The sequence below is a fragment of the Hylobates moloch genome, unplaced genomic scaffold (genome assembly GCF_009828535.3).
Source record: "Hylobates moloch isolate HMO894 unplaced genomic scaffold, HMol_V3 SCAFFOLD_10, whole genome shotgun sequence".
Lineage (NCBI taxonomy): Eukaryota > Metazoa > Chordata > Mammalia > Primates > Hylobatidae > Hylobates > Hylobates moloch.
In genome coordinates, this window is record NW_026652285.1 from 41,205,378 (window position 1) to 41,225,366 (window position 19,989).

The following is a 19,989-nucleotide window of genomic DNA, read 5'->3' on the forward strand; positions in this document are numbered from 1 at the left end:
AGTCACTTAATTACACACTTTAAAATGGTGAAAGTGGCAAATTTTATGTTATCCATATTTCACCACAGTAAAAATAAATAAATACATAAATAAATAATTGAACTTTGGGAAAAACAAACAAACAAACCTGGCCTGCATCCAGTCTTTCTTTTCCATAGGATCTATGCAGACTGCCTGAATTTTCATGCTTTCTTTATTGGGGGTCAGGGGGTGCAGTCTTGCTCCGTCATCCAGGCTGGAGTGCAGTGGCATGATCTTGGCTCATTGCAACCTCTGCTTCTGGGGTTCAAGCAATTCTCCTGCCTCAGCCTCTAGAATAGCTGGGATTACAGGCGCCTGCCACCACACCAGGCTCATTTTTGTATTTTTAGTAGAGATGGGGGTTTCACCATGTTGGCCAGGCTGATCTCAAACTCCTGACCTCAAGTGATCCCCCCACCTCGGCCTCCCAAAGTGCTGGGATTACAGGCGTGAGCCACTCTACCCTGTTTGATTTTTCATGCTTTCTTTTGCCCACTTTCAAGTTATTTTCCTCCCAGAGACTGCAAGATAGAGTTCACTTGAATTCTGAAGACATCTTTAACAGATGAGCAAAGTTTCCCTTCATGCTAGGTAACGCTTTGATCTTCAAGGTATTCATGGTTAAAAGAGCATATACACTTCAGAACTAAAATAAGATGAAAACTACTTATTATTTGTTTAATCTTAGCACTAAAAATAGGCCTCTGATATTAGAGACTTCGCAATATGATTTCTTCATTAATCTGAATATATGTGTGCATGTGTCTCTGCATATGTGTCTCAACTTATTGTAGCTTTAAAAAAAATTTAAAATCCCCTTTACTATGAAAACAAGGTTATGCTTCGGTTTTCATAAAAGCCTCTTAAGGTTTAAGCAGAATATTGCATATTTGTAATTTAAAATATTGTCATTAAAAGGTGCATTTGGAAGGCCGGGCGCGGTGGCTCACGCTTGTAATCCCAGCACTTTGGGAGGCCGAGGTGGGCAGATCACGAGGTCAGGAGATCGAGACCACGGTGAAACCCCGTCTCTACTAAAAAAAAAAAATACAAAAAAAAATTAGCCGGGCGTGGTGGCATCGAGGGTGAGGCGGAGAATGGGTGAACCGGAGGAGTTGCAGTGGTCGTGGCCATGATCCAGCCTGGGGACAGAAAAAAAAAAAAATAAGTGCATTTGGTGAGACCTAGAAAATGGTCACTTAAAACTGAAAGTAAATACAATGCTTTGTTGACAGGTAGGAGCTGCTTCCTCTTTCTATCTGCCTCCCACCACGTCCCTTCTCCCAACAACCCCTTAGCTTCTAGCTGAGTAGAAAGGATGTTCTAGCAGCTACTGAGTAGCTCCTGAAGCGCCTGTATGAAGTGCTTGGTCTGTGTTTCTGTTAAAAAATGTCTAACAGAGGTTTAGGTAAAATTTATCCTAAAGGAGTAAGAGGGTAAATTATTTTGTGAATGAGGCTCTGAGCTGACTCACTGTATATATTGTTGTAAAAATGTGTAACTGGAATAATATGTTGTATGGTTGAACTGTAAGTGCTTACAAAGTATTTTTAAAAATCCCTCTAACAGTCAAATGTTATGCTGTAGAAGTGATGTCTTGTTAGTTGCAAGTTAAAAATCTTTATCAGGGTCCTTGGCTGCACATCAGCAGGAATAACTGATAAGCCCCCAAAATTTGAGGGTGTTGCTTTGATTTTCCTTGTAACATTTCTTGAAACAATGTAGGCAGAATCACATCACTGGATCCCCCTGGCAAAGAAAAAACTGTCGCCTTTTACAAAGAACAGTATGTTCCTCATACAGAAGTTGCAGCTTCTGGAAAATTGCTCCATTCGTGGCCAGGCACTGTGGCTCACGCCTGTAATCCCAGCACTTTGGGAGGCCGAGGCGGGCAGATCACGAGGTCAGGAGATCGAGACCATCCTGGTTAACACGGTGAAACCCCGTCTCTACTAAAAATACAAAAAATTAGCCGGGCGCGGTGGTGGGCGCCTGTAGTACCAGCTACTCAGGAGGCTGAAGCAGGAGAATGGCGTGAACCCGGGAGTTGGAGCTTGCAGTGAGCCGAGATCGTGCCACTGCACCCCAGCCTGGGCAACAGAGCAAGACGTCATCTCAAACAAACAAACAAACAAACAAACAAAGAAAAAAGTTGCCCTATTCGTGATGCGGAGTTCTGATGGAGAGATATTTGAAGTTGATATGGAAATTGACAAACAATCGGTGATTATCAAGACCATGTTGGAAGATTTTGAGTGGATGATGAATGATGGAGATAATGACTTAGTTCCTCTACCAAATGTTAATGCAGCAATATTTAAAGTGTCATTCGGTGGTGCACTCACCACAAGGATGACCCTCCTCCTCCCCAGGGTGATGAGAACAAAGAAAGGGGAACAGACCATACTACTGTCTGGGATCAGGAATTCCTTAAAGTTGACCAAGGAGCACTTTTTAAACTTATTCTGGCTGCAGACTACTTAGACATCAAAAGTTTCCTTGATGTTACATACAACACTCTTGCCAATATGATCAAGGGGAAAACTCCTAAGGAAACTGACAAGTCCTTCAATATCAAAATGACTTTATGGAAGAGAAGGAAGCCGAGGTGCACTAAGAGAACTGTGGTGTGATGAGAAGCAAAATGTGTCTGACACTGTAACACTATAAAGACAGTTCCAAACACTAGTTGTACTGCTCTGTTTACAGTTGCTAACGTTAGACAAATCCAGCAGCAAATAAATTCTGTTAGCAGAATATTGTCGTCATTGCATGAGCAATCTGAGTAGTTTCCAAGTGTACGGCTAAGTTTCTTCTAGTATGATTGAAAGTTTCTTTTTTTTCCTCTTAATAAAACTAAACTGTAGGTTCTCTATTTAAAAAAAAAAAAAGAAAGAAAAGAAAAAATTAAAACACTCCCAGTTTGTAGATGACATGATTTTCTGAGTAGAACTAGTGAAGTGGATTCAGCAAGTTTTTAGGATATAAGATCAACACACAAAAACATACTAATGACAGACATGTGGAGATGGACTTTAAAACACAATATGATTTAAAATTATTTCATAGAAAAGGAAATATTTAAGTACAAAATTATGTACAAAGTTTAACAAAATACATAAAAGATCTGTATCTTACAATTTACAAAAGCTGATGAAAGGAATCAAAGAAGACCTAAATAAGTGGATATATATCATGTTCATGAGTTGGAAATTTCAACATATTAAAGATGTCAATACTTCAAAAGTTGACTTATACATTTAGTGCAATTTTTATCAAAGTCCCAACAAAGTGTTTTGTAGACATAAACAAGTTTATTCTAAAATGCATATGGAAAGACACAGGACTGAAAATAGTGAAAACAATTTTCAAAAAGAGTAAAGTGAGAGGAATCCCTGTGCCTGGTGTTGCTATATGTCTACAGAAAACAATGCAATGTATTGCTGGCACAGGCAGAGATGCCTAGAACACAGGAACAGAGTAGAAAATCCAAAAATAGACCCACACAATTATGCCCAATGAATCTGTAAAAACAATTAAATGGAGGAAGGATAACCTTTCAATAACTTGTGTTGGGACAATTATTATGCATCCATGGATAAAATAATGAACTTTACATTCAACCTCACATCTTACCAAAAATGAACTAAAAATGGATCTCAAATTCTCCCTGGCTGGAGTGCAGTGGCGCCATCTTGGCTCACTGCCACCTCTACCTCCCGGGTTCAAGCAATTATCCTGCCTCAGCCTCCCGAGCAGCTGAGATTACCGGCGCCCACCATCACGCCCGGCTAATCTTTGCATCTTTACTAGAGATGGTGTTTCACCATGTTGGCAAGGCTGGTCTTGGTAATTCCTGACCTCAGGTGATCCGCCCTCCTCAGCCTCCCAAAGTGCTAGGATTACAGGTGTGAGCCACCGCACCCGGCCTAAAACTATAAATATTTTAGAAACATAAACATAGGAGAAAGTCTTCAAGACTTAAGACTAGGTGGTGTTTATAAAATAGACGGTGCTTTCATAAAATTATGTGGTTTTTTAAATAAAACTAAACACACATCAATCATACAGCCCAGCAATAAAAGTTTTAGGCATTACAGTATTACAGAGAAATGAACACTTCTGTTCACATGAAAACATGTGTACAGTTGTTCTTAGTGGCTTTATTTGTATTAACCAAAAGCTGGAAATAACCCAAATGTTTTCCTATAGTGAATGGTTAAACAAACTGTGGTAAGCTCATAGAATTATCTTTCCTTTGAGATGCCATTCCTGAAACTATAAAAACTTTTCTGGAGAACCTAAGCCCTTAATAGAAGTCAGCTTTTGCCAGCTGCACCCAGTGGCTCATGCCTGTAATCCCAGCACTTTGGGAGGCCGAGGTGGGCGGATCACCTGAGATTGGGAGTTAGAGTCCAGCCTGACCAACGTGGAGAACCCTGTCTCTACTAAAAATAGAAAATTAGCTGGGCGTGGTGGCCCATGCCTGTAATCCCAGCTACTCGGGAGGCCGTGGCAAGAGAATCGTTTGAATCCGGGTGGTGGAGGTTGCTGTGAGCCGAGATCACGCCATTGCACTCCAGCCTGGGTGACTCCAGAACTGGACTCTGTCTCAAAAAAAAAAAGTCAGCTTTTATTATGAGGGGCTCTCCATCTCCAGATGCCTGTAAGGAAATGAGTGAGCTAAGCATCTGGAACACCGTGGGTGTGGGTTTTGGACTGAGTGCCTATGGTGTGTTGGGCCCTGTGTAGGAGTTTCATATATATTATTTTATAACACTATGGCTAGCTCTTATTATCCAAATTTTACAAGTTAGGAAAATAAGGATTAGCATTACTTACTCAAAGAAACAGTGGGTGAGTGGGGGAAATGGAATTCATATCCAGATGTCTCTGAGTACAGAAACCATATTCTCTATACCACACTTTTTTGTCCCTTCATAACTTCATCTGTGTGAGTGGCCAGGAGTAATGGATTATGCAACTGCCTGAAGCGCTCTGGTCTCGCATTCAATGCACAGGATGGGAAACATTCATTTAAAATCTTCCTGCCCATTCCACGGCTGAGTCTCATCTCTAGACAGCAGAAACCCATTTTTAGTGGCTGGTAAGCCACTAAATTTACTTTGTCCTCAAAATGACCATCATTGCATATTTAAGTACATTTTATTTCTAGATTCCTGATTCATTTCAAATCCATGTAAATTGTTAGTTTTTTATGAACAATTAAATTTAGAGTTTACATAAGTCAACAACTTTTCTGTTAGTGAAACTGTGAGGTCCTATCACTCAGTGTGACATCACTGAAAATTAAGGGATTCACAATCTTTGCTCACTTAGGTTCCAAGTCTGGGTCAACTATTTGCTGTATGACGTTGGCAATATTATTTAACCTCTAAGAGAGTTCATCTGTTTATCTATTAAAACAGTGAAATGATATTTATCTGAAAGAATCCAGTATATTAATTTAGAGGTACACCCATTAACAAACACATTACTTTATGTAAATTGGTAATCTATATCTGCTTCTGTTAATTCATTACTTTAAATAACTATGAAGAAAATATTCAGACCCAGGGACACAAAATAAGCACTCAAATAACATCTGTTGAAAAAAATGAATGTCACTTTTGTCAAATTATTTCTAAAAAAAAAAGGTAGCTTATTTAGGAAATCTCAAATCTACATTAAGGACCTTGTATTTTAGCATTTTCACCACTTTTACTGAGAGTCAATAGGGACTATTGCTGATTCTGAAAGGCAGAACATAGATAAGGAGACCCGCAAAATTGGAGTCCGATCTGGGTCACATTTTCAACACTTAAAATTACCGTGTGACTTTGGTGAGTCATTTGAATTCTCCATTCCTGTTCTCTATCTATAAATAGAAATAGTAAAGACATTTATTCTTAAATTAAGTTTCAATTTTTCATCTATAAAATCAAGTGCTAAATATACACATTTAACAATTATAATGCTATAGAGAGATGTTTCTGAAATTTCTATTCCTCTTCCAACTTTGCACCATTTTGCAAACATCCTCATGTTAAAGGTTGCAGTTTCTTCCAATTTCTTACTACCATGGTGTGCTCATAAATGCTTGAAATCCCATTTCAATAGGATTCAGGACAGCGTCAGGTGTTAATCTGACCATTTATTTTTAAGAGTCTATCCTGTTTAAGGCCATGAGATACATTTCTAAGGGTTCTGAACTACACCATTTAAATCTTCTCATATCCTGTTTTTAAAAAAGTGGTAATCTTGGATGAAGCCACTTGATCAATAATTTTTTAAGGTCCTTAATTTTCTCAACTCCAGGACATTTTCCTATCCATTGGACCACTTGAATTTCATCTTTATGTTTTGTAGGTGTTTTTGGTAATTTCCTTTTTATTGCATTCCATGATTTTTAATGTTTCCATTTAGGGAATTGTTCTCAAAGAATTTGAGTTGAAACTGATACTACATATTTATAAAATGTATAAATTATTTACAACTTAGCATTAAAAAATCAAATATGTCCAATTCAAGTAGCTGGTACAGAATCACTTACTTGCTTAAATATGATACATTACAATTATATCATGTTTTAAATCTCTAACAAACATGACTCCATAATATTAGACTACAAGTTTATATAATACAAATGCTTATATGATGGCTGAGAAAACAAAAATTTTCGTTCTTACACTTTTAAAATTGTTATTTTGTCTTCTTCTTTTAATGGAGACTTGTTACAGTTTCACCTGGATGCTCTCATATTCAGGGGAATTGCAGAGTTACAGGGATACTGTACTATGTGCAATTGCCCCATCAATTAAATGCAGGATCATGACAATGAGCAAGTAAGGAGGATCTGATGCCACTCCTTTACAAGAATGCCTTGCTAGAGTTTGGCTGTGTCCCCACTCAAATCTCATCTTGAATTGTAGCTCCCATAATTCCCGCATATTGTGGGAGGGACTCAGCAGGAGATAATTGAATCATGGGGGCGGTTCCCCCCATACTGTTCTTGTGTCAGTGAATAAGTCTCACGAGATCTGATGGTTTTATAAGGGGAAACCCCTTTCACTTGGTTCTCTTTCTCTCTTTGCCTGGGTAAGGCATCCTTTGCTCTTCCGCCATAATTCTGAGGTCTCCTCAGCCATGTGGAACTGTGGGTCAATTAAACCTCTTTCCTTTATGAATTACCCAGTCTCGGGTATGTCTTTATCAGCAGTGTGAAAACAGACTAATATACTCCTCCATGGGGAGAAAAGGTTTGAGGGTCTTTGGAGAACAGGGTATGAGAGGAGGATACCGATCAAGGGGGTACCAATGCCTGCATCTGGAGGCAAATCTCACAGGCATTTATCACAGTCAGACAGTTGATTACATTGTATTATTTTAAATGTAAGCAGTTGACAATTACGCCAACTAGAAGCTACTGCTTCTTTTAGAAGTAGGTAATAAATGATTAACTGTGAAGTAACGTACTGTTCGGAAGCAGAGCAGGTGTACATAAACCTAAACACTAAGAGCTGGGTCTCCAATACTAAAAGAACACTACTTTGGCACTCCCTGAGAGAGGGAGCACTATTAATAATGTGGAAACATTTTTGCTAAAAGAGAAGGATTAACATTCATGCCATCGTCCAAATTGTTCTTCTTAAGAGATTGTATATTTATATTATAAAATATGTCCTATTTCTGATTTTATTAATTTATTTCATTCATTAAAGATATATCAGCAAGTGGCAGACTAGGAAGCTGAAGGGCCATATTTTCCCATAAAAATGTCAAATAAAAAATATATAGACCAAAGTCACTTTGTAAGAACTCTTAAAATTAGCTAAGAAACAAAGCAAATGCTTAACTGAAAAAAAGGCCACACTGGAAGCAGTATGAAATTTCATGGCATTTTTCTTGCCCTTAACCCACCTCCTCTTCCACGTAGTGTGATAGGATCAGGAGGAATTTGCCCAATCCAAGTTCCAGCCTCAAGCTGGAAGAAGAAGAGAGGAGCTTATCTGGAGATTGACTGGAAGACTATTTCTATCTTGCCTGATTTAAAAAGCTGATGGAAATGGTGGCATAGTTTGAACAGCAGGTTCAAGGTCATTTAAAACAGACAGGCACCATGGTGACTAAGAGCCACAAGCAGTCAGAAGACCCCCGGTGGCACAGATTATAGACAAAGGAATACAATAAAAATTCCCTGACCTCTAAGAAGCAGCAGCAATATGCCTCTTGGGGAAATTAAGACAGTTAAAGCAGCCTTGTATATGGGGAACTGGAACAAAAGCATACACACAAGGCAAGGAAAGACACATCTCCAGTAAAGGTATGAAAGGAGCTTGTACCTTTATGCCAGGATGATTAGTAAAGGTCTTCCCCTGCACAGAGCCAGTCCACAAAAAGCTAGGAGACAAAGCTACTTTTTTCAAATGCTCAATTTTCAACAAAAGATCACAAGACATACAAAGGAACAGGAAAACATAGCCCCTTCAAAGGAACAAAATAAATCTCCAGTAACTGATCTTGAAGAACAGCAGAGCTTGGGCTTATTTGATAAAGATGTTCAAACAATAAAGATGTCTAAAGTATGCTAAATGAGCTGAAGGAGAACATGAACAGACATACAAGCAAACTCAGGAAGATATTTTTATGAACAACACGAGAATATTAACAAAGAGATAATTTTAAAATCACAGAAAACAAATATTCTGAACCTGAGAAACAGAATAACTCAGTTGAAAAATTTACTATAGGGAGACTTGATCAGGCAGAAGAAAGAATCAGTAAACTTAAAGATATTTGTCATTGTTGAATCTGAGGAGCAAAAAGAAAAAAGAATGAGTAAAAGTGAACACAGCTTAAGGGACATATGGGACATTGTCCAGTGAACCATACGCATTATGGAATTACCATAAGAAGAAGAGATAAAGAGACAGGGAGCTTATCTGAGGAAACAATGGATGAAAAGTTCCCAAGTATGAGGAAAGAAATGAATACACAGGCTGGGCACAGTGGTTCATGCCTGTAATCCCAGCACTTTGGAAGGCCAAGGCAGGTGGATCACCTGAGGTCAGGAGTTCGAGATCAGCCTGGTCAACATGGTGAAACCCCGTCTCTACTAAAAATACAAAAAAAAGTTAGCTGTGTGTGGTGGTGTGTGCCTGTAGTCCCAGCTACTCGAGAGGCTGAAGCACAAGAGTCGTTTGAACCTGGCAGTCAGGGGTTGCAGTGAGTCGAGATCACACCACTGCACTCCAGCCTGGGTGACAGAGTGAGACTATCTCAAAAAAAAAATATGAATATACAAATACAAGAAGCTCAGTGAATTTTAAATCGGATGGATCCACAAAAATCCACACTAAGACATAGTATAATCAAATTGTCAAAAGTCAAAGAGAATCTCGAAAGCAGCAAGAGATAGGTGACTTAGTATGTACAAGAAAATCTATAATATTAACAGTGAATTTCTCATCAGAAAATTTGCAGGCCAAAAGGCAGTGGGATGATATATTTAACTGATTTTTTAAAATCCTATCAACTGAGAATACTATATTCAGTAAATCTGTTTTTCAAAAAAATGAAGAGAAGTAAGACATTTCTAGATAAAAACTGAGGAGTTTGTTACTGCTGGGAAAGGCAGTCTTGTGCATACAATCTTTTGACCCTCACTTGGCCATGTGACAATGGGCCTAGGGTCTGGGCCACTTCTTTATCATGAGAAAACCTTCATATCCTGTACTGGGATTATCACTTGTGTGGGAATATTTTAGCCTGTTTCAGACTCAGTGTGTATTCCTTTGTTCGGCTTAAAATTGCACATATTATGGCACCTAGCCAAACCTGATACTATAGTTGCCCCCTGCAGGGAGGGGAAGGGTCCTTCTGTAGCACAAGAGAGGCATGTACAGACAAATTGTCCTGTGTCAGCTGCTGGGCAGGACCTGCTGGCCATGGGAGACCCATGACCACTAGTGGAGCTGGTCATGCTCTGCCTCTACCCTGAGTAAAGCATTAATCTATTCAGCAATTGGCCGTACTGTGTTTTCCTTGGCAACTCCAATACCAAGATGCAGTAGGCAGAAGTGTCAGGGTTTTCACTCCTGGTGATAGACAACTGATGTCAATTGCTTGATAGTAACCATACACCATTCCTATTAGAAATGTTAAAGAAAGTCCTTCAACTTGCAACAAAGGACACTACACAGTAACTTCAAGCCCTATAAAAATATAAAGTTGTTTGGTAAAGATAAATGTATGGACAAATATTTAAAAATTGTGTTATGATAATTTTCATTTGTAATGCCACTTTTAGTTATTTAACAGGATTTAAAGTTTAAAAAGCATAAGTATAAATCTATATTAATGGGTACACAATATAGAAAGATAATTTGTGACATAACATAAAGTGGAAGTGTGAAGAGAGTTATAAAGGGGTAGAGTTTTTGTATGCGATTGAAGTTGCTATCAGTTTAAAATTGATTTTTCTAACTTAACTGTTTTATGTAATCTCCATGGTAACACAAAAGATATATCCAGAGGATGTACACAAAGAGAAATAAGAAGAAAATCAAATAAATGTCACTAAAAAATCAACTGAACATAAAGGAAGGCAGTAAGCGAGGAAATAAGGGGAAAAAAAGATAAAACATAGAGGAAAAAATTAGCAAAATGGCAATAGTAAATCTCTAATCATAAGAGATATTTTGGCAGAATGGGTAAAAAAACAAGATGCAACTGTATACTGTCTACACAAGACTTGTTATAAATCCGAGGACATGCACTGCGGAAGGGAAAGAACGGAAAAAAGATAATTCACGCAAATATTAAAAGAAGAGCCGCAAGTGGCTATATTGATATTGGATAAAAGAGATATTAAGTTGAAAGCTGTCATAAGAGAGAAAGAAGGACACTATGTAATGACAAAAGGGTCAATTCACCAAGAAGATATAACATTTATAAATATATATATATATATACACACACACACACTAAGCATCAGAGCTCCTGAATTTATGAAACCGACGTTGACATAATTGAAAGGAAGAAAATACTGATGTACAAGAATTATAGGGACTTTAATATCACACTTCAATAACTGAACATCCAGAGAAAAGATCAATAAAGAAATAGAGGACTTGAAAAACATTATAGACCAATTGAAACTGACAGACATATACCAAACACTTCACCCAACAACAATAGAATACACATTTTTTTCTGAAGTATACATGGAGCATAATTCAGGGTAGACCATATGCTAAGCCCCCAAAAAAGTCTTAATATAGTTAAAAGATTAAAATCATCAAGGTACCTTTTTTTATTATGATGGAATGAAACTAGAAATCAATAGCAGGAGGAAAACTAGAAAGTCTACAAATATGTGGAAATTAAACAACAAACCCTTAAGTAACCAATGGGTCAAAGAAAAAAACACAAGGAAAATTAGAAAATATATTGAGAGAAATAAAAATATAAACACAGTATATTAAAACTTGTGAGATGCTGAAAAAGTAATACTAAGAAGGAATTTTATAGCTGTAGATGTTTATACTATAAAAGAACTAAATCAACAACCTACCTTTATTTCTTAAGGAAGTAGAAAAAGAAGAAACTTCACACATCTAGCACACAAAAAGATACAATAAAGATTACAGCAGAGATAAACAAAATTGAGACTAGAAAAACAATAGAGAAATTAGTGAAACATAGGGTTGATTATGTAAAACATGAACAGAATCGTCAAGCCTTTAGCTAGAACAACTGTGAAAAAGGAGGAAGCTCAGGGGCCGAGCACGGTGGCTGACACCTGTAATCCCAGCACTTACGGAGGCCGAGACGGGTGGATCACGAGGTCAGGAGATCGAGACCATCTTGGCTAACATGGTGAAACCCCGTCTCTACCAAAAATACAAAAAATTAGCCGGGCGTGGTGGCGGGCGCCTGTAGTCCCAGCTGCTCGGGAGGCTGAGGCAGGAGAATGGCGTGAACCCAGGAGGCAGAGCTTGCAGTGAGTCGAGATCGCACCACTGCGCTTCAGCCTGGGCGACAGAGCGAGACTCTGTCTCAAAATACATATTAAAGACAAAATAGGCCCCCCGTTTACATCACACTCAGTGTTGAAAGACTGAAAGGGTTTTCTCTAAGATCAAGAACAAGGCAAGGATGTCCACGTTTGCTGGTCTATTCAACATAGCACTTAAAGTCCTTAACCAGAACAATTAGGCAAGAAAAGGAAATTCAAAAAGATATCCAAAATGGAAAAGGGAAAGTTAAATCATCTCTCTTCTCAGATTATATGATCATACATGTAGAGAACTCTAAAAATATCACAAAAACCTATTAGAAGTACAATTTACCCAGAATTCTACTACTCCTTACCAAGGAGCATCTATTCTTATACTGATGTATGACATACTTTCAAACTTTCTCAATATCAAAGACATTGTCTCACCAACAGCTAAGGTTATATTGTACTGATCTGTAATATTTGTTATTTCTAGCTAGAAGATAGAGTTTGACATATATTTGATCTTAAAGAATCTCACAGAAAAAGGCTTCTCTTATACTGTCAAATTTTGAAGTAGGAAAAAGACTTTCGAGATTGCTAAAAAAATAACCTGTAACATGTCTGAAATGCTTTGTATCCTGATAATCTCAGAATTCAGGTAAAATGTTGATTTGATGTTCACAAAGGGAGTAATATTTTAGTTACTTAAATACTAACATGGGTATAATTTAAATTACTCTGGTTAAGGATAGTACAAGACTCTGTGACTGTAAACACTTCAACTGAGCCAAGTTTGAATTACTTAATGTGTTATGTCATTTACTTATTTTCCACAAAGAAGTGTCCTTCCGCCTCAGGCTAAAAATAAAAAAATAAAAAATAAAAAAAGAGTCTAGAATATGAAGGAGAACCATGGGAAGAGAAAGGAGGCAAAGAACTACAAAGATAGATCTCACAAAATGGAAATGAAATTTATTGGAATAAAGAAAGGAACACCTTCCTTTTAGTAATATCATAGTACGGCCAACGTAAAACAAGAACATATTATTGTATCCAAAGTCAATGGACTGTGTAATGCCCAGGACAATCCACGACACATCACATCCCACAGCCATGTTAACAGATGCCAACAGGCTCAGTGGTGACCCCAATGCTATGCCTGCTAGAGGACATAGCTTAAAGAAAGTGAAATAATCTATGACAAAGTGGAAAAAAACAAGGAAGTGGAAAAAACAAGAATGTTCTTTGCTGATCCACATGCTCCATGAGAAATCTTATCAAGGATCTTATAAAAGTGATAAAATCATAGATGAGAAAGACAGTTGCAGAGGTCAAATTGCAATTTCACATTTTGTTTAATTTGTTGAAAGTATTTGGTAAACAATCTGTGTACTCAAACAAGAATAGTTCAAAATGTTGCCACCACATTTTGCAAATTATTTTCAAGGATGAGCCATCTTTTCTTCTAATGAAATTAAACAAGTTATTAATAGTTTGGCATTTCTATAATAGTTTTATCTTTGTTGATTGTAATGTGAGTCCTCACAATATAAACCAAACTCATTTCATGAGTGCAACATAGCAGAACTTTTTTTTTTTTTTTTTTGAGATGGAGTTTCACTCTGGTTTCCCAGGCTGGAGTGCAATGGCACGATCTCAGCTCACTGCAACCTCCACCTCCCAGGTTCAAGCAATTCTCCTGTCTCAGCCTCCCTAGTAGCTGGGATTACAGGCATGCACCACCACGCCTGGCTAATTTTGTATTTTTAGTAGACATGGGGTTTCTCCATGTTCAAGCAATTCTCCTGCCTCAGCCTCCCGAGTAGCTAGGATTACAGGCATGTGCCACCACACCCAGCTAATTGTGTATTTTTAGTAGAGACGGGGTTTCTCCATGTTGGTCAGGCTGGTCTCGAACACCTGGCCTCAGGTGATCCACCCGCCTCAGCCTCCCAAAGTGCTGGGATTACAGCCATAGGCCACCGTGCCCGGCCTGCATCATATTTTTAATTTCTGAAAATTATACTTTGAAAATAAATATTCTAGTAATAAAAATAGGTAACTCAAGAGACTCAGAGATTTGCTTTTGGTCAGAGAAACCGTACTTCCTTTTACTGGAAGATTTTTTTTGTAACTACTGAACTATGACAGGAATGTTTTGAACTGGAGCACTAATTATGGGCTACTTGTGTAGCTGGGCCCTTCCTCAATAAATTTACAATCTATAAAAGAAGAAGGCAACCAGATAATACAACTTGTAAGTAGTACTGTGAGAGATTTTTAGAGAAAAACGTGCTGGCATATAAAAGGGGTCATGAGGCTCTATTGACTCAAACTTGTTCAAGAAGTAAACAAAAGCCTAATGATAACAAAAATGTGCGTTTATAAGTATGCAGTTTTAAAAAGAATGCTAAGTTGATTTTCTGCCACCCCTCTCTAAGACTCCCTTTTGTAGGTTCCTATGCTGGGCTTTATGACAGCTCTAACACCTGCTCCTCCCCAGTTCTCCTCCTTTGCCTAATTTCTGATGTAGGTGTTCATAAAATCCTACCCCTATCTTCTTTACTTCTCATTTCCATCGTCTACTTGGCAACTCTATCCATTTTACCAGGTTTAAGTAACTATCGCTGCTATGTGTTCATGCTCAATTTCTCTTCTTAGCTCCAGAATAGACGCTACTGTGGATTATTTATATGTGGGTATCTTTGTGTGTGTGTGTGTGTGTGTGTGTGTGTGTGTGTGTGTGTGTGTGATGGAGTCTCACTCTCTCACCCAGGCTGGAGTGCAATGATGTGATCTTGGCTCAGTGCAACCTCCGCCTCACAATTTTAAGTGATTCTATTGTCTCAGCCTCTTGAGTAGCTGGGATTACAGGTGCCTGCCACCATGCCTGGCTAATTTTTGTATTGTTAGTAGAGATGGGGGTCTCACCATGTTGGCCAAGCTGGTCTCGAACTCCTGACCTCAAATGATCCACCCACCTCGGCCTCCCAAAGTGCTTGGATTATAGGCATCAGCCATCACACCCGGCCTATATGTGAGTATCTTACAGATTACCTCAAGCTCAAGAAGCACAAAACTCTTCTAGGCAGCAAATCTCTAAAACCTGCTCCTCTCCTACTCATAATTGCCCCATTATCACTCAGGCTTGAAACCCTGGAATTGTCTTTATTTTTCAAACATCCTCTTCTTTGATTCACTTTCTATATGCATTTAGATCTCCTCTTTCAAGTTGCCAAAGGTACTTTATATCATGTAAATATTTTTGATATTTTACTCTTCTAAATGATTAAGTTGTTTGGTAAAGAACAAACATCCGTACTCTTCAGTCTTCTATCCTTAGCTTTCATGATTGGAGCCAATTCTATGATTTCTTATTCATCCAATCTGTACTTCCAACGCTTCCCTGGCATATCCTGCTGAAATCTCTATGTTGGCCTATCATATAGGATAACAATCCCGTGTTCTTATTATAAAATACAGAATGTGGGGGATTTAAAGAAGACCTCTTTTACCTCCTGTGAAAGTTAAAGGGAGCACAGTCTACAAGACCACTCTCACTTCTAACACCAGTTGCAAGTTCAAGGGATGCCCAAAACTAGTTTCAGGTTTGATAATTCACTAGAAGGGCTCACAGAACTCACTGAAATGTGTTAGACTCATGGTTATGATTTATTACAGTGAAAGAATACAGATTAATGTCAGTCAAGCAAAGGGAAGCATAGAGAAAAGCCCAAGACAGTACCAAATGTGAAGCTTCCTATTGTTCTCTCCCTGTGGAATCAGGACAGCATTTCCTGGCATCAGTGTGTGACACTGCTTAGGTAGTATTGCCAAGCAGGGATGCTCACCCGAGCCTTGATGTCCAGAGTGTTATCCATTACTAGATAGTTGACTGTGCATGTGGCTGTCTTAAGTTTTCAGACCTACAGGACGTGTAATTGGTAGCCTGTGACTCAAAGCTCCAACCCCACTCTAAATCACATTGTTAATATCTTGCTGGCTGAAGGTCCCCAGGAAAGCTTAAAGATGTTCCTATCAGACATGATATTCCAAGAGCTAGAGATTACCTCCAAGAAGCCAAGGGTAAAACCCAGCCCTTTCTTTAGGCAAGACTAGCTTGGGCAACATAGGCCTGATTTCTACAAAAAAATAAAAAATTATCTCATGGTGGCATATGCCTATTTTCCCAGCTATTCAGGAGGTTGAGGCAAGAGGGTCCCTTGAGTCCAGGAGGTTGAGGCTGCAGCGAGCTCTGATCATGCTGCTACACTCCAGCCTGGGTGACAGAGTGAGAACTTGTCAAAAAAAAAAAAAAAATCTTTACTACAGACCCTCCTACTTTCTTAGGTTTTCAAGATGTGTATGTAGATAAAATGGATTTGTAGCTGGGCTGAAACACCTCTCTCTTTGAATCTGGAAACACCTGGATGTCTGGCTTTTTACTCTTGGCTAAGCTAGGGTCAGTAAGATTTATGTAATTCTGTTTAAGTTCTGACCTGGAGACTTTGATACTTACTTTCTTTACTAATGGTTTGCCACTGACATAACCAGGTGAAAAGCATGGCTTGCTTATATGACTGTAGGGACTTACAACACTCCTATAAGGGCTTCTCTGAACTCCCACAAAACCAAAATTCCTGGTCCAGATCTTAGAGGTTCAAATTAGAGACACAGCCTGGTCCTGTGTGTGAAAAGAAGGTGGCCCTGGAGAGTTGGGATGTCAAAATGTCTCTTGGACTCCCAATGTTTGCTTGCTTTTTCTTTCTCTTCCTGTATCACATAATTCGCATTTTTTTTTTTTTAGAAATGTACACTTTGTGTAATCTGGTGAATCCTTTCAAATATATGAACTGTGGGAAAAAATATACCAGAGTTTATTACACTTGCAGAAATTTTACTAAGAATTAGAAAATTTTGAAATATCATAACCTGAACCAAGAATTTCATATGTAATTAACATCACTATCTCCTTCATAGTTCAGAAAAGTGATGATGAAATTCAATAAATAAGTCTGGGGTTTTGGTAAATATAACGTCAACCACTTTCTTACTCTTGAATACCAGTTTAAATTTTAGTTACTTTTGTGATTTTAAGGTACTTCATTAATTTAACTACTAGAAAATATTTGTTAGACTGCACACTAAGTTTCAGACTCTCAAAAATGATGACAATTAAGAAAAACTACATTATAAAGAAGTAGTTACCACAGCAGAGACAGAGATATAGAAAGAAAACTGAGCAAGTCTGGTCAGAGGCAGGCCTGGCACAAGGACCTGGAGAAGGCAGTGTCACCGAGAGCCGGTGGAGGAAACGAGGCTCCATAAACAGAACTTTGGTTGTGATCTCTGGTTTTCCAGCCAAACTTTCCTGTAATTTTCCTCTCAGATTCCCCAAAGAAATGGGCAGCAATTGTAAAGTGACAGTAATGATTAAGCTAATTATCAGACAAAAACAAATGATGACTTAAAAGCACCATCTCTCAACGAGTATGATTTAGGCCTTCTATGGTCATGGATTAAAATACTTAATATTGTTGACATGTCAATACTCCTCAAAGTAATCTATAGATTTAAGCAATCCCTGTAAAAATCCTAGTGGCATGTTTTTTACAGAAATAGAAAGTCCATTCTAAAATTCATGTGAAATCTCAAGGACCCAAAATAGCTAAGACAATCTTGAAGAACAAAGTTAAAGGACTCACACTTTCTTGACTTTATAATATGTTATAAAACTACAGAAATCAAAACCAATATATTTCTGGCATAAAGACAGGTATATAGACCAATGTAGTAAAACAGAGGGCCTGGAAAGAAACAATCAAATATTTGATGATGTCAGATAAGGATACCAAAATCACTCGATGGGGAAAGGGCAGTCTCTTTAAAAACGGTGTTGGAAAATACAGAATATCTGCATGCAAATGAGTAAAGGTAGGGGCTTATCTTACACCATATACAAAAGTTAACTCGGATGGATTAAAAGCCTAAGTGTAGGATGCAAATCTATACAACTCCCAGAAGGAAACATGGAAGAAAATCTTCACAATATTAGATTCGGCAATGGTTTCTTGGATATGCCTCCAAAATCACAAGCAACAAAAGTGAAAATAGACAAATGAGATTGCATCAAACTTAAAAGGTTTTCTGTACCAATGGCACTATCAACAGAATATAAAAGTAATTTATGACATGGGAGAGAATATTTGCATTATATATATATATATATTAGGGTTAATATTCAGACAATCTAAAGAACTACAATTAAACAAGAAAAAAATCAAATAACCTCATTAAAAAATGGAGAAAGGGGCTTCAGGAGACATTTCTCCTAAGATGATATACAAATGGCCAACAAGCATATAAAAAGATGCTCAATATCACTAATCATTAGAGGAATGCAAATAAAACCAATGCAAATAAAATGATAACTGCTATGGAAAACAGTATGCCAGTTCCTCAAAAAATTAAAAACAGAACTGCCATATGATCTAACAATCCCACTTCTTACGGTTAATTTTATACGTCAGCTACACTGTGCTATGGAGTACTCAGATATCTGGTTAAATGTTTCTAGATGTGCCCATGAGGATGTTTCTGCATGAAATTAACATTTGAACTGATAAACTGAGTAAATCAGATTGCCATTTGCAATGTGTGTGGGCCTCGTGCAATCTATGAAGGCCAGAATAGAATAAGAAGCTGACCAAAAAAGAATTCCTTCTTTCTTCCTGTCTTTGAGCTGACACATTGTTCTTCTCCTGCCTTTAGATTGAAACTTATACCATTGGCTCTCCTGGGTCTGAAGCCTTGAAACTTAGACCATAACTATACCATCATCTCTCCTGGGTCTCCAGATTGTCGACTTTTGATCTTCAGCTTCTCAGCCTCCATAATCACATAAGCCAATTCCTTATATTAACTGGATAACCTAGATTAGTACAGTATATAACCAAAGGTACTGAATACAGGGTCTCAAAGAGATATTTGCACACTGATTTCATAGCAGTACTATTTTCAATAACCAAGAATCAGAGGCAACCTAAATATCCATCAATGAAAGAATGGGATAAGCAAAATGAGGTCTATTCATATAATACAATATTATTCCACTCTAAAAAAAAGAAGTACTGATACATGCTATAATATGGATGAACTTCAAAAACATTATGCTAAGTAAAAGAAGCGAGACACAGGAGGTCACATATTGTTTGATTTCATTTATACGAAACACCCAGAAAAGGTAAGTCTACGGAAATGGAGAACAGACTAGTGGCTGCCAGGAGCTGGGCAAGGCAGAAATGGGAGTAAGTGCTTAAAGGATATGTGGTTTCCTTTGGGGGTGATGATAATACCTTGGAACTAGCTGGAAGTGATAGTTGCACAGCAATGTTAATGTGCTAAATGCCACTGAATTATACACTTAAAATGGTTAATGGTTAATTTTATGTTACATGAATTTTACATCATTATAAAAATTCGACCCAAAAAGTATGATTCAAATACCCTTGATTTACAATAATTTATTATTAAATCCTTACATATGGGTCTTCCAGGTTAAGGTTGAGTTCCAGATAATAAATTTAGTAAAATGGCCATACAACTGTAAATATGCTACATTTCAAATTGCATGCATATGCAGTTTTGCAAAATAGATAGATAGGCTTGTAAATGTTTGATAAGCACATTCCAAAAAGGCAAAGTCCATAAAAAAGTAAAGCTCTCAAAATTAGGATTTGACTATTTTGTTTTCAAAAATATTGCATTAATATTTAACCTAAAATTGTAATTTCTAAATATCATTCAATAAAAAGCCAGATTACTAAAATCTGAAATATAATCCAAAGAAGAAAATGCTAATAAAATTAAACTATTTCTTCTTCCTAATTATCTCCTAAAGAAACCTCTTTTCTCCAAGATTATTCACACACAAGAGAAAACAAGATTATACACACACACACACA